The 13,362-nt window shown below is 40.5% G+C and overlaps 1 protein-coding gene across 10 annotated transcripts in view; it reads left to right on the top strand.

Annotated features, from left to right (window-relative positions):
• The first annotated feature begins 3,973 nt into the window (after positions 1-3,973).
• The window catches only part of LOC120502967 (poly(rC)-binding protein 3-like), a 500,985-nt gene continuing 491,596 nt past the window's right edge, over positions 3,974-13,362 (top strand). For all 10 annotated transcript variants that reach the window (XM_039711011.1, XM_039711012.1, XM_039711013.1 and 7 more), the window contains exon 1: positions 3,974-4,142. The gene's annotated coding sequence lies outside the window, so the exon portion shown is untranslated. The remainder of the gene's footprint in view (positions 4,143-13,362) is intronic.

The following is a 13,362-nucleotide window of genomic DNA, read 5'->3' on the forward strand; positions in this document are numbered from 1 at the left end:
GCCCACACCTACTGGAAGCCTGTTCCAGTGTTTGACCACCCTCTCAGTAAAGAAATTATTCCTATTTTCCAGTCTAAACCTCCCTTGGCACAGTTTTGAACCATTCCCTTGTCTCCTATCACTGGGTTCCCAGGAGAAGCGCTGAGCACCTCCCTCCCTATGTCCCTTCCTGAGGAAGCTGTGGAGACCAATGAGTTTCCCCTCAGCCTTCTTTTCTCCCAACTAAACCTGAAATTCTCAGTTGCTCCTCACAGGCCATGTGTTCCTTCACCAGCTTTGTTGCCCTATGAATGCATTCCAGGACCTCTGCATCCTTCTAAAAAGGTGGAGCCCAAAATCGCACGCAGTAGTCAAGGTGATGTTGCACCAAAGGTTCACCTCATGCTGGTTGCAGCATGGCTTTGAGGGAACAGTGCTGACAGCAGTGGAGATCTGCAGACATCTACAACAGGCTGAATGGAGGCAAGGTGCTTTGTGGCTGGGTCTACCCTGCCGAAGATCAAATTTCTGCTGATGGGTACTACCGACTGACAAGGGATCATGGTGGCCTGGTTCATTCCTCTCAGCAGTGTAAGGACATCAAATACAGTACCCAAACTGAAGTTTTTGTCTCTCTGCTTTGTTGCTCTGTCAGCATACAAGATTTGTGTGTTTCATAATGAACAAAACAGAAAGTCTGTCTTCCTCTGGACAGCATGAATGAAAACCAGAGGAAAGCTCCCTGGCAGTAACTGTTTGCAGCAACAGTGACACCCTGAAACAATATAAGGACCTGTGAGGAAGGATTTTGTTTGTGTCAGTTTAGATGTTCTGTCTTGTTCTCTCAATAACCTTTCTGACTACCTTTGGGTTATTTGATCAATTTAGACAATTATCTCTAATGCATATATATTGTCTTCTGGGAAAAAGAATTTCTACAGGAGCTCTCTAGATAATAAAAAATATCTGATCTTAACCTTTGTCATCATTTCCATTCACTTAAATGTATGTTTAAGCTGTAAAACTGTTTCCCAGCATGCAAAAGACTTGAGTGCCAAGTTATGCTTGCAAATCAGCCATTAAATATGCAGATCCTGTGACATGGAAACTGAAACGTACATTTTACAAAGATATGCTGGCATTTGAACATTTTGTATTTGGGTATTCTTGAACACCACCAGTGTGTATGCTTTTCATCATTCAACTATAAAGCCATTCATCAAAAGGGGATTTTGGTTTTGTTATGTTTTTGGGGTTGTTTTTAACTGGAATGAAAAATAATAGCTCTGTGCAAATTTGGGAAAGTCAATAGGGACGCAGAGCTATAATTGACAGTAAGTACTACCCTGATATTGCTGGGCATGGAGCAGCTAAGGGAACTGGTAATGGTCAGAGCCTCACACTGCATACTGAATGGACCTGTGGTTTACAGTGAACTGATGCTTTTGTAACAGTGCAAGATGATTCATAAATATTAAAAACCAATGAGAATTCATGTTAATACATGCTAACTGAGATGCGGTTTCTTGAAAATGAACTAAAATTAAAGAAAATATTTACTAGCATAATGTATAAAACATTACCCTCACTTTAATGTATAAAATGATTTCCCAACTTAGTTACTGCAGAAATCAAGACCCAAAGTATCACAAAGTTTATTTCCAATGTCTTTACTCCCTTTAGTATGGCTAGGCATAATTCTGTACGTATTTGGTTTCTTAAAAAAGGGAGTCATGATCCAAACCCTGTAAACACTTGGGTTCATCCTTGATACTGCTGAACAATTTGGCTCAATAAGAAATGTCAAGAAATTGAGCCTGCAAAAAGACAGAAGAGGATCTTATTCCTCTGATTCCTGTGAGAAGCTCACTTAAGGAACTACAGGCTCTTACTTTATTTCTACTTCATATAAGAGATTTGGAAAGTTCATTATTCTTCCAGTTCCTCCTTCCTGTAAACCCAGAGCAAGTACCTTTAATCTGGAGGGAAACAAAGAGTTAAAATATAGAATAATGAATTTTTTTGTTCATTCTGAGGATGTATTTTTTTCTATTTAATTTAGCAAGGGTGTTCTGGTTCTAACCAAGACTTGGGTTCAAAATATTTTACCTCCTCCTCTATTTCAGCTGATAGTGAGTGGTAAGCCAGAGTACAGAAGTAACTACTGGAACTACTGAGAGGCCCTGTGGGAGTGCTCCAAAGCCACCTGTGAGGCCAGAGCCACGCTGAATGGCAAAAGGCACTCCACACCCGTTGCTGATGGTTTGGTTCCCAACCATTTGGCCACCATGACCTGCTCATCAAGGCTGCCTGTGGACCCCCACTGGAAGCTGGTTCACACATCCTCTCTCCAGGTAGCCAGGACAGTGTTTAGGAACAACCACTTCATATCCCGGTACCTCCACAACACTCATTCCAGATACCTTTATCTACTGCCAGCTATCCACAGCCAACCCCAGTGTGAGTAAGCATCTTTCTTAGCATCAGTTTGCATCCTGGAACATACCCTTCTACTATTTACTACATCTATTTACTATATGTACTTACGGAGTACGTATGTACACTTACAGAGTCTGCATACTGGAGCATATCCTTCTAGTATTTACTACACATGCTTATCTCAGTGCAACAGCGGTGCTGAAGCACAGCTTGTATATCAGTTGCAGGTTGTGGATCCAACTGCTCGGTCTGCATTTGCTCTCATCATTTATGGGACAATGCCAATTCAAAATCACAAGTCATAAACAGACATATTTACTTGCAGTTGCTAATAGCGCTGTAGATAGAAATAAAGAACTTTTTAAAGCTCATTCATTTCTCTGCAATTAAATTCTCCATTTTTACTTTTTTGCTCTTTATTACTTCTTTCAGTCTAAGCAATGAAAATGTAAAAAGATGTCCAAAGTCTTTTTATATTTATCTGCTTAAAGACAACTTTATCAGGATTTATTTTTAGTTGCAAAGTACTCCTGAGGGCGTCAAGTCCGGTAAAAATCTTCCTTCAGTAACACGTAAATGTTTTCTGGATTTTGTCAGCTGTTTGAGATAAATGTGACCCGCCGATGGTCCTCACCAGCAAAATGCTGCGAGTGGCTTCCATTTGGACCAGGAAGGAAAATCATCTGCTGGCGCCGCTCTCTGTGAGCCACGCTTCTGTGTTAAAGGCACGGCTGAACGCGGTTTTACTACTTTTGACAGGAATAAGTGCAGTTCTCAGCCTCCCGGCTTGTCACTGATGCTTCCCCCAACGAGCCACGCTGATGTGCCGCTGATACGAGGCGTCCAGCTGCCAAAACGCCGGCTGCCTCTCAGCACGCCCAACTTTCGCTTCCCACCCCCGAGCTCCCTCTCCCCGCCGGCTGCCGCGGGACGCGCAGCAGCGGGCGAGCACCGCGGGCGGGCAAGCACCCGGCGGGCAGGCGCCGCGCTTCCCCCGCGCACGGAGCGGCCGCGGCCCCTCGCCGAAAGCGCGAACACACCCCCGCCCCGCCGCCTCCGCCCGCCCCCAGCGAAGAGAAACAAAACACAGCCCCGGCACCGCCACGCTCTCCCTCCTTCTCCTCTCGGCTTTCGGTGGTTGTTTTTTGGGGTTTTTTAAATTTATTTTTCTTTTAATTTTTTTTTTTCCTTGGGGATTCTCCTCTCTCCTGCCAGACTGACTTACACGTTCTTGATAATTCCTCTTCCCCTCATTTTTTATACTCTTCTCCCTGCTTCCAAACCCTGTGTCTGTGTGTTTCAGTACTATCACAACCTCTGCTAAAAATAGATCTTTTTATACCCTTCCTCCTCTCTGACCCCATCCAACACCCCTTGTTAAGGTGAGTTGTGTCTTTTCATCACTTTTTTCCTTGTGTGTTGTTTTTTCTTTTTTTTTGGTTTTGGTTGGTTTTATTGTTATTTTGGTTTCGGGTGTTTTTGTTTTGTTTTTGGTTTTTTTTTCTTTTTCTTGGTTTTTTTTTTTTTTAATTTTTTTTTTTTCCCTTCTCCTGCCAGACTGACTTACACGTTCTTGATAATTCCTCTTCCCCTCATTTTTTATACTCTTCTCCCTGCTTCCAAACCCTGTGTCTGTGTGTTTCAGTACTATCACAACCTCTGCTAAAAATAGATCTTTTTATACCCTTCCTCCTCTCTGACCCCATCCAACACCCCTTGTTAAGGTGAGTTGTGTCTTTTCATCACTTTTTTCCTTGTGTGTTGTTTTTTCTTTTTTTTTGGTTTTGGTTGGTTTTATTGTTATTTTGGTTTCGGGTGTTTTTGTTTTGTTTTTGGTTTTTTTTTCTTTTTCTTGGTTTTTTTTTTTTTTAATTTTTTTTTTTTCCCATTTAGGGCAGGTTTAAGGGAGGAGGGGATGTGGAGGAGATAATTTCATGGGGAGTCAGGCAAAGCCTTATTTTGCCTTCTGCAGCCTCAGCATCATTCCGGACTGCTCCCTTTTATCCCAAGGATGTAGCTAGCTGATGAAAGTGGGGAACTACTCTTCCTTAGCGCTGCGTGCTTGGGAGCCACAGCAACAGCAGGAAAAAAACCAAGCTTCTCCTTTTTCCTTCGTCCTACCCCCCACTCCCTTCCTCATTCCCTCCTCCTTGCTGTGTCTTTTATTTGTTGTTTATTTATTTTTTTAATATCTTGGTGGGATGTTTGGTTGGGATTTGGTGGTGGGTGGTTTCTCTTTTTTTTTAATTTGTTGTTTTGGGGTTTTGTTTTTTGTTTTTTTTTTTTTTTTTAATTTTTTGTTTTGTGGTTTTGTTTTTTGTTTTTTTTTTTTTTTTTAATTTTTTGTTTTGTGGTTTTGTTTTTTGTTTTTTTTTTTTTTTTTAATTTTTTTTTTTGGTGTTTTGTTTTTTGTTTTCTTGGTTTTTTTTTTCTTCTGTGTGTGTGCTTGGTTTCTGTTTTGAAGCAATACCCAGGGGACTTGGAATGAATTGCATGCAGTGCCAAGGGAGCTCTGTGTGTGTGCACGTGTGTCTTGAGAGTGAGTGTGTGCAAAGTGCATTTGTATTTTGTGTTCCTGGGATGATGAGAGTTAAAGCTACCAAACAATCCCTGTACACAGAACAAGGAGCACAGCAGGGACTGCTGAGGGAGGAACTGGTCAGGGATGCAGGAAAGCTACAGAGCTCTCCACAGAGTTCAGACCCTTGTGCTCCAGAACATCCTTCCATAGATCATTACTGGCACCTTCAAGGTGATGGCTCCCATTCCTCTCCTGGCTTCTCAGCAGAAGAGTGCAGAAAAGGAAAACTTTACAGCTAATGAGAAAGGATAGCATTTCTGTTCCTCCAGCAGCCCGAGACAGTGTTATTCCAGGGATGAGTGGGGAAGATACAGTCGTGATCCAGAGTAAATGGATCGTTTGCTGTAACATATTAGTATTCAGTGAGAAAAAGACACATGAAACATTATCAGTTTGGTCAGCCAGCAGAAGCATTGGAGTCCAGCTTACTTCCCAATTCCAAAGTTGTTTTAGACTGTTTTTCATTCTTCAGAAAACTGTGCCTATTGATGGCAGAAATGTGTTTTTACGGTAAAACAGTCTATTATAAATCTGCTGGGGAACGATTTATTATTCAGAGGCAATCAGGTAATTTATATGTTTCATGGATTTCGCCCAAGTCTTTTAGTGTGCCTTCAATTATGTATTTTACCTATGTGTGTGAAGCGGGGTAATATAGATTTTAGTTGCATTTTAACAAGGTGTTAAGGCATAACTTGCAGGGTGCCATTTGCATAGTGTCACTTAATATGAAGCAAAATAACAGCCTCTAGCTCTTTTCATGGATTTTTCACATCTCTCTTGTTTGTTTCAAAACAAGTGGCTATTTTGCTTAAGAACTTGTAAGGAAAACTGGCTTCACAATGGTACACAGTTTCAGATATTAGCTCAAAAGTATTAACACTTGTCTGGCTGCGAGACTTGAATTTACTTATAAAATACAAACAAAAAGTACATGAAAGAGCACTTGGTATGTATGGTTTTCTAACAGGTTGCATCATATTTGTATCTAAAAGTTTACAAATTAGCTAAAATGGTTGTTGTAATCTGTGTTTGGAGGCCTTCATGGATACAGGAACATTAATGTTTCCTGTCTAGTTAATGCAATTCCAAAATATCCTGTCTTTCCACATGCTGCATAGATAACACTCAGTAAAAATGAGCAGTCATGAAAATAGTCTTGTGCTATCAAGGGACATTTCATCATTTCTTGTTAGCCTAAATTAAAATATTTTACACAAGTTTGCCTTGGAATTTTTTTTTCTGCTGTGGCTGGCTGATTGTGAAAGTGGGAAGCATGCTTTGAGTGAGATGTGACATTCCTAATGCTTGATATCTGAGAGGGGAGAGACACCTGATGTGCTGTGTACATTATTCTTGAAGGGTAAGAAAAAGGGATGGAAAACGAGTACAGTGCGCTGGCAGTTTAGATAAATAAATGTGGGTGATGCATGTTAGCTTGTCATCTGCGGTTCTGCTGAACCCTGACTGCTGGCTAAACATATTTTCTTGGTAAGCACTGCAATGTGATACAATTTTTCTGGTTTGATAGAGTTTGCTGTTAAAATCACATGTAGCCCAGAACAGTTCTTGTTCAGTAGATAAAAATCATGCCACCTCGTTTTAATCCACAGAAGGCTGAAATATCCACTACTCCTACTGAAGTCACCAGGAGTTACCTGTGATCAGCACTCTTCATGATATTTTATCTCACCATGTCAGGATTTAGGATATTTCCAAAGGATGCTATTGTCAGCAGATCTCATTTTGTTTAGATTTTACTTCAGGAGCATATTGTATGTTTACAGGTAGATATTGTCTTTTACCACAGCAACACTAAAATGTATCAGGGAATGGAAAACTCTAAACATTGTTTTTCTCAGGAGCCTTTAAAGAGAATTCTCCTGGTGTCCTTTAACTGTTTCTGGAAAAGCAGTGCTCACTTGAAAATCTACACACTAGGAACCTTTAGTTGGTTGCTTAGCTGTTGGTGAAAAAAAAAAAGATGGAATGTTTGTACACAAAAAGAGCAAGTCATGTGTTTGGAGTTTTTTAATGACAACTGAAAGACAGGAGTGCTTTCAGCTGGGTATGACAGTGTTGAAGCAAGGTTAATGTTGAGTTTGATCTGGGGGTTGTTCCCATTGGCATGAGTGACAGCACACCAACACTTAGCTTATTCTGTAATGTAGTAACCTAGATTAAACATCTCTTTAATTTATATTTTGAGATTTGGATATGGCATCAAACCTTGGATTTATTCACTTCTAAAGCCTTTTCTGTTTGTTTGTTTTGTGTTTGTTTTGTTTTTGAAACAAGTATTTTAAAGCTGTGAACTTCTATAAACAAAGTAATGGAGTGTTCAATAGTCACTCCAACTTTGTGGACCTTATTGCTGTGAAAGTAAAGTGGGATTTCTCTCTACTGCTAACCAGCTGAAATTATTTTCTTCTATTATTGCACCTTGTTATTCTGCTGTGTGAGTCTAATATTCTTAGTCAAAGGAGTTTTTTATTCTGTGGATGTGGTGGTTCCACAAAAGAAGAACATGTGTATTTTGTCTTGTCCTATATTAGAAATACCCATCAGGTTCAGTGACATTTTGTTGCAGGGCAAAGTTGCTGTTTCATTTGGGTATACTTATCAAGGAAACTGTGTTGATGATGGACTTTCTTAGAGTTTTAACAAAGTAAATGAGAACTGTCACAGGGCTGCCTGGTAATTTTGGGGCTGGGGTGCAGTGGTTTTGTCTGTATCCACGCAGAATGCCATTATGATCTACATTAAAAATCAGTAGCATGTGAAAATATTAATCCATTTTTCTCTTTAGATACCTCTTTCTTTACTAGTTTTAAAATGGTGTGTTTCCATCCGAGTATATATTTGTTTTTAAGGTGTTTAGATAAATGATGTTACCTTAAGCAAAGATGACTATTTATTTTGTCTGCTGGAAATACAGTCTTTATAATAAAATAGGTATTTTTCATCTGTTGTACTTGCTTGTGCATAGAAGAAAATTAGTATTTTCCTCCTGGGAAATTTGTTACTCTGAAGATCCAGATGCTGAACACATCTACTAGCAGTTCCCTTCCCAGTCTTGGTGCACATGGATGAGTGTCAGAGGTAACAAGTGCTCAGGCATGGCAGGGAAAGGAAGAGGGTGGCTCTCTGCAAAGCCGGGTGGGGGTCTAATGATCTGCTGCTGCAGTGGCCGAGTTGCTCAGGGCTAAGAGAGCAAAGTGCTCCCTCCCCCTTAATGGTATAAACTCCTCTGTCTTAGGGTTTGCATTCATCAGGCTGCTTGGTTTTCCCTTTATTAGATAGGGACGACTAAATTACAGTCTGGTAGCGCTAACACAGCTCTCTGATGACTACTGTTTGTAGGAGATCAAGTGAAAAGTATTTCTGGACAGGGGTCTCCAGCTAAAGTGGTTTTTTGTGGTATGTTTTTATTTACTCCAGTTTTCCTCGGATTTGCATCCAGCTATTATTCCCTACTTGCCCGCGTAGGCTGGAGATTGTTTTGTGTACGGAAAGTGTTTGTAGGAAAGGGAAAAGAATGTTATTGTTAACTTTAGACAACGCATTGTAACTGCTCCATCAATTCCAACCAAATGCAAGAAGAGCTGTGGCATTGGAGCTAAAATGTTCCAAATTTGCTTGATATAAATATGGTATTTCATGTCTCGTGAGGAGAGATACCTTTTTAAACATAATTCAAAGGGATTGCATTTTTCGGAGTGAGTTTTACTCTAAGTCCCAGCGATCACTCATGTCCCAAAGAATCTGCTAGGAGCAGCCCAAGTAATTGCAGGTTAATGTGGGGTGTGAGACCGTTCCTCCTACTCAATCCACTGCTGCAACTCCATGCTGGTAGATGGGCACCTGTTCCAGCACAGCCATTGTATCAGTGACAAAACTTAAATTTTATATAATGCACTATTGATTCCTGCTAGCAGCAAGGCTTTTAACAAGGAGTATGAATCCAAAAATTTTGATTATGGATCTTGCAACATCTGACTTTGTCATCTATGCATTAGATATATTTAGATGCTGTGAACACTTAATCCAAGGAAGCAAAATGCCTGTCTTCTATTAATGACAGAAAAAATGCTTAATTAGTTCATTCATTTGGCCTTTTGAGGTGTAGATGGCTCAGGACTATACATTTCTTGATTAAAATTTGACCCTTGGTTTGCTTAAAAATAGTTGCAGAAGGATTTATTATAAATAATTTTTGACAGGCTTTTTTGTGTGCATTTTAAAAAATAGTTCGTTTTATAACAAGGTTTTAGGGCCAACCTTGGAAGTCTGATGGGAACTTAGTCCTTTTATTTAATAGTAGTTAATATAAAAGTTCATTAATATAAGTGACATGTTGTTGTGGTTTAACCCCAGATGGCAACTAAGCCCCCCACGGCCACTTGCTCACAGCCCTACCAGCAGGATGGGACAGAGAATCCAAAGAGTAAAAGGAAAACCTCATGGGTTGAGCCAAAGACAGTTTAACAGGTAAAGCAAAAGCCACACACACAAGAAAAGCAAAATGAGGAATCTTTCCCTCACTTCCTCTGAAGTGGCACGTGTTCAGTCATCCCCAGGAAAGCCTGGCTCTGTCTGCTCTAACAGTGACTCAGGAAGACAAACACATGGTTCTGAACATCCCTGCCCTTCCTTCTCCCCCAGCTTTATATGCTGCACATGATGCCATATGCTAAGGAATATCTCTTGGATCAGTTGAGGTCAGCTGTGTCCCCTCCCAGATTCTTGTGACCTCCCAGGCTCTTCACTGGTGGTGTGGGGTGAGAAGCTGGAATGGCCTTGATGCTGTGCAAGCACTGGTCAGCAGAAACCAAAATATCCCTTTGTTATCGACATTTTCCAAGAAAAATCCAAACCCCAGCCCCATACTGGCTCCTGTGCAGAAAATTAGTTCTATCCCAGTTAAAACCAGCACATGTATATAGTGACATAATCTGTTTCAAACATACTGGCCCTTTACGTACAACAGTATCTTTTGTAATAAGGCATCTGGAGCTCCCATAAAGATTTTTTAATCTGCAATCAAAATTTGAAAATTTTATGCAAGTGAAAGTGGTAGTGTTCTTTGAGCTCTAGTAAAATAAAGCACCGTGACTGTATGATTCTCTTACCAGTCATACCATTGCCATTCTTTCACCTGGTGAATTCATAAAACATTTACAAGCCAACCTTAGCAGTTTCAGGCAATATCTTTAGGTCATGATGGCTGCCTCAGTAACCTTGAGTACACCAGTACACCAGTTCAAAGACAGTGTGGTGAAAGACAGGGAATGTGAACTAGGAAGGAAATAGGATCTTGAGGTGGGATTAGAAAACCCTTCAGGATAAACAAAAAAGCCTGTCTTTCTGAAGGAGAGGAGAAGTACCTGGCCATGTGTTCTTCCAAGCTTCTTTGGACTTCCTTGCCAGACAAAATCTGAGTGTTTATCAGCAGTACAGAAACTTAATGAAATTTTGTAGAATCACAGAACCGTAGAATGACTTGGGATTGAAAAGGATGTTAAAGATCATCTGGTTCCAAACCCTGTGGTGGCCATCATCCGGGCACACCTCAGAGATCAGGTTTCAAATTTGTATAACCCAGCTGAGGCTGTAACAGGAACAGAAAGGTAGAACTTAACAAATGTAAATACTTGTATTTAAATAAGGATGTGAATGGTTCCTTCTCCTGTTGTGATATAAATGGAGAAGTGTGTTCTGTTTCACTTGTGTTCCATTTTGATAAGGTTTATACATTTTGCCTTGTAGTATTGAATGGGGAACAATTTGGGCTATAAAAGTATGGAAGTTCAAAGTTAAGTCTTAGCTTTCACTTAACTATTACAGAGGTATGGTCAGTGTCTCAGGAGTTCTCATTGCAGGTCTTAGAAACATCCCCTAAAGTGGCTCTGAATGTGGGGTTTCTGCGATGCTGTTCCTACCTGTAAAACAGGATAGCAGAGCTATGGCTAAATTCAGCAATTCCTATTCCTGTTAAATCATTTCTTGACTTCAGTAGGATTTCTTGCCTAAGCGAGAGACTCCAAACAGGCTGGTAGAACGCTGACAACAGGGAAGGTGTGAAGTATCTATTATTATTACTTCAGAGAATCTTATCTTGTATGAGATGGCTCATGTTTCAGGCAGTCTGCATAACTAAACCAAAATTCCTTGGCACTTTCATTTGATTTCTGCAACACGACACTGCTTGATTCCATCACAGGATGAAATAAATGGAAAGTTCTTTATAAAATCTGAGGTCTAAAGAAAGCATATCTTAAGTATAGCAAGGTTTTAAATATATTAATTCTATGTGATAAAAAATATAGTCTTTTAGCTGTATGTTTCTGGTTGTCCATCTACATGCAAGGAATTATTTTGTCAGTATTTGGATTTTCACCTAACATAAAAATATTTTATGAGTTCTAGAAGCAGGTGGATACTCCATTGGTTGCTTTTTGCATGTCAGAGATGAGACACTGGTGAGGCACTGGAACAGGCTATGCATAGAAGTTGTGGGTGCCCCACCCTTGGAAGTGTTTGAAGCCAGGTTGGGTGGGTCTTTGAGCATCCCTGCCCATGGCACCGGGATTAGAACTAGCTGCTCTTAAAGATCCCTTCTAACCCAAACCATTCTATGTTTCTATGTCACAGACATCAATTAGTCATCTCAGCAACCCCCACCCTTGGGTTTTGTAGTGCACAGACAAATATTAAGCAGCAGTAATGGATGAGGAGAAGATAATTTATTTTCCTTCTCTTTTTTTACAGTTAGTTTTCAGTGGTAATGTGGGATAGAGACTGGAGAAGAATTGTAAATGTGACTGTTCCTAGCCACCAGCTTAGTTTTAAAGCTGCATTTTGAGTGGGGATAGGTGCCTGTGTTAGCATTTGGGATTGGCAGAATTCTCCTGCCTGGCAATACGGAAGAATCTGGGGAGAGGAGGATTTTGATTCTTTCGAGTTTGAAGGTGAAATCTGCAGTGCCATATGGATAATATCAGATCCTTCACTCCTGTGAGATCTTTCCAGTATGTGTTGCAAAGACAAACTCACGCTTGATCTTCAAGGCTGAAATCTTAAAAGCAACTTCTAAATTTGTGCTTTCATGCAGATTTTGCTTGTGTGTGACACAGACAAGTGCAGCCTAGAGGTGTATGAAATGTGAGGCAGAATCAGGGATAGTAGAATGTATAGAACCAAAGAAATTTTTAAACAAAAGGGTAACAAAGTACCTGCATAAGCAAAAATTTAAAAAAAAAGTAAGTGTGAGGGAGTCTTTAAGAGGATGGAAGAGGGAAAAGCATTGCTCTGGGATGAGATTAATAAGATTTAACAGAATGTGAGATAAAAGGCACATAACAAATATCAGAGATTGGAGGCTGGATTGGAAGAAAGCACAACTAATGTTAGAAGGTGAAATTGCAGGCTGAAAGGGAGCTGTACACTGTCAGTTTAAAGTACAGTTTCAAGATCAGCTTAAGTTGGTCTAAATTCCAGCTGCTTCTGCAGAGGGAGTCCTGCACAATCCTCCTTCTCTCCTCTGAATAGTGTGCTGCAACTGGTAATATAAAAAGCCAAAAATTTAGCCCAGTCAGGTCCTTGATCCATCTGACTAACTGCTCATATTAACACTACAGCTGCCTCAAGGCACAGGAGAGGGGAGGTACAGGAAAAGCCAGCATAAAATTGACTTAGGCTGCCGATAGATCTGTGCTCTTGGTCTGAAAGTCCTGGTGAGATTCTGAGTTATAAATTATTTAGAAGAGAGTCTGGCTAGGAAGACACAGAGTGGTAACACAATGGAAGGAAGAAGCCACCTGGGACAGTACTTAGAGTGAGCAGTTAAAATGGCTGCATGCAAAGGAAAAAAAGATGTTAAAAACATCTAAGAGGCAAAATAAAGCATTTAAAAGTCACAAAAAGATAGTATTTATGTTGTCTTTGTATTTAATTCATGGGCACCCCAGCTGATGCAGTCTTTAATTACATGATCAAGCAGGGCATTTTTCCTACTTCTCCCAAGCAGCTCCCCTGTCCCTCATGATCCCAGCTGAGCAGAGCAGTGCCTGTGACCTGGGGCTTGTTTCCACCTCCTTGTGCTATGAATGACAGAGTCCAGTGCTCAGCAGTCCTGCTGGAAGCTTCAGGCTTCCCTCTCACATCCTTCATGTGCATCTCCGTCAGAGGCCCCCAGCATATTCCATTCTGACTTTTTATTAACCCAGTGTTTATGGCTCCCAAACAAAACATTTTTCTGCCCCTTTTATCTCAGAGCTGCACCTGCAGTGTGCCATACATGTACAGAATATGTTACGCTTACTTTTAAATGGTAATGCATGATTCAAGTTTCTCCTGAAATA

The sequence above is a fragment of the Passer montanus genome, unplaced genomic scaffold, assembly GCF_014805655.1.
Source record: "Passer montanus isolate IOZ18808 unplaced genomic scaffold, ASM1480565v1 scaffold24, whole genome shotgun sequence".
In the NCBI taxonomy this organism is placed as follows: Eukaryota; Metazoa; Chordata; class Aves; order Passeriformes; family Passeridae; genus Passer; species Passer montanus.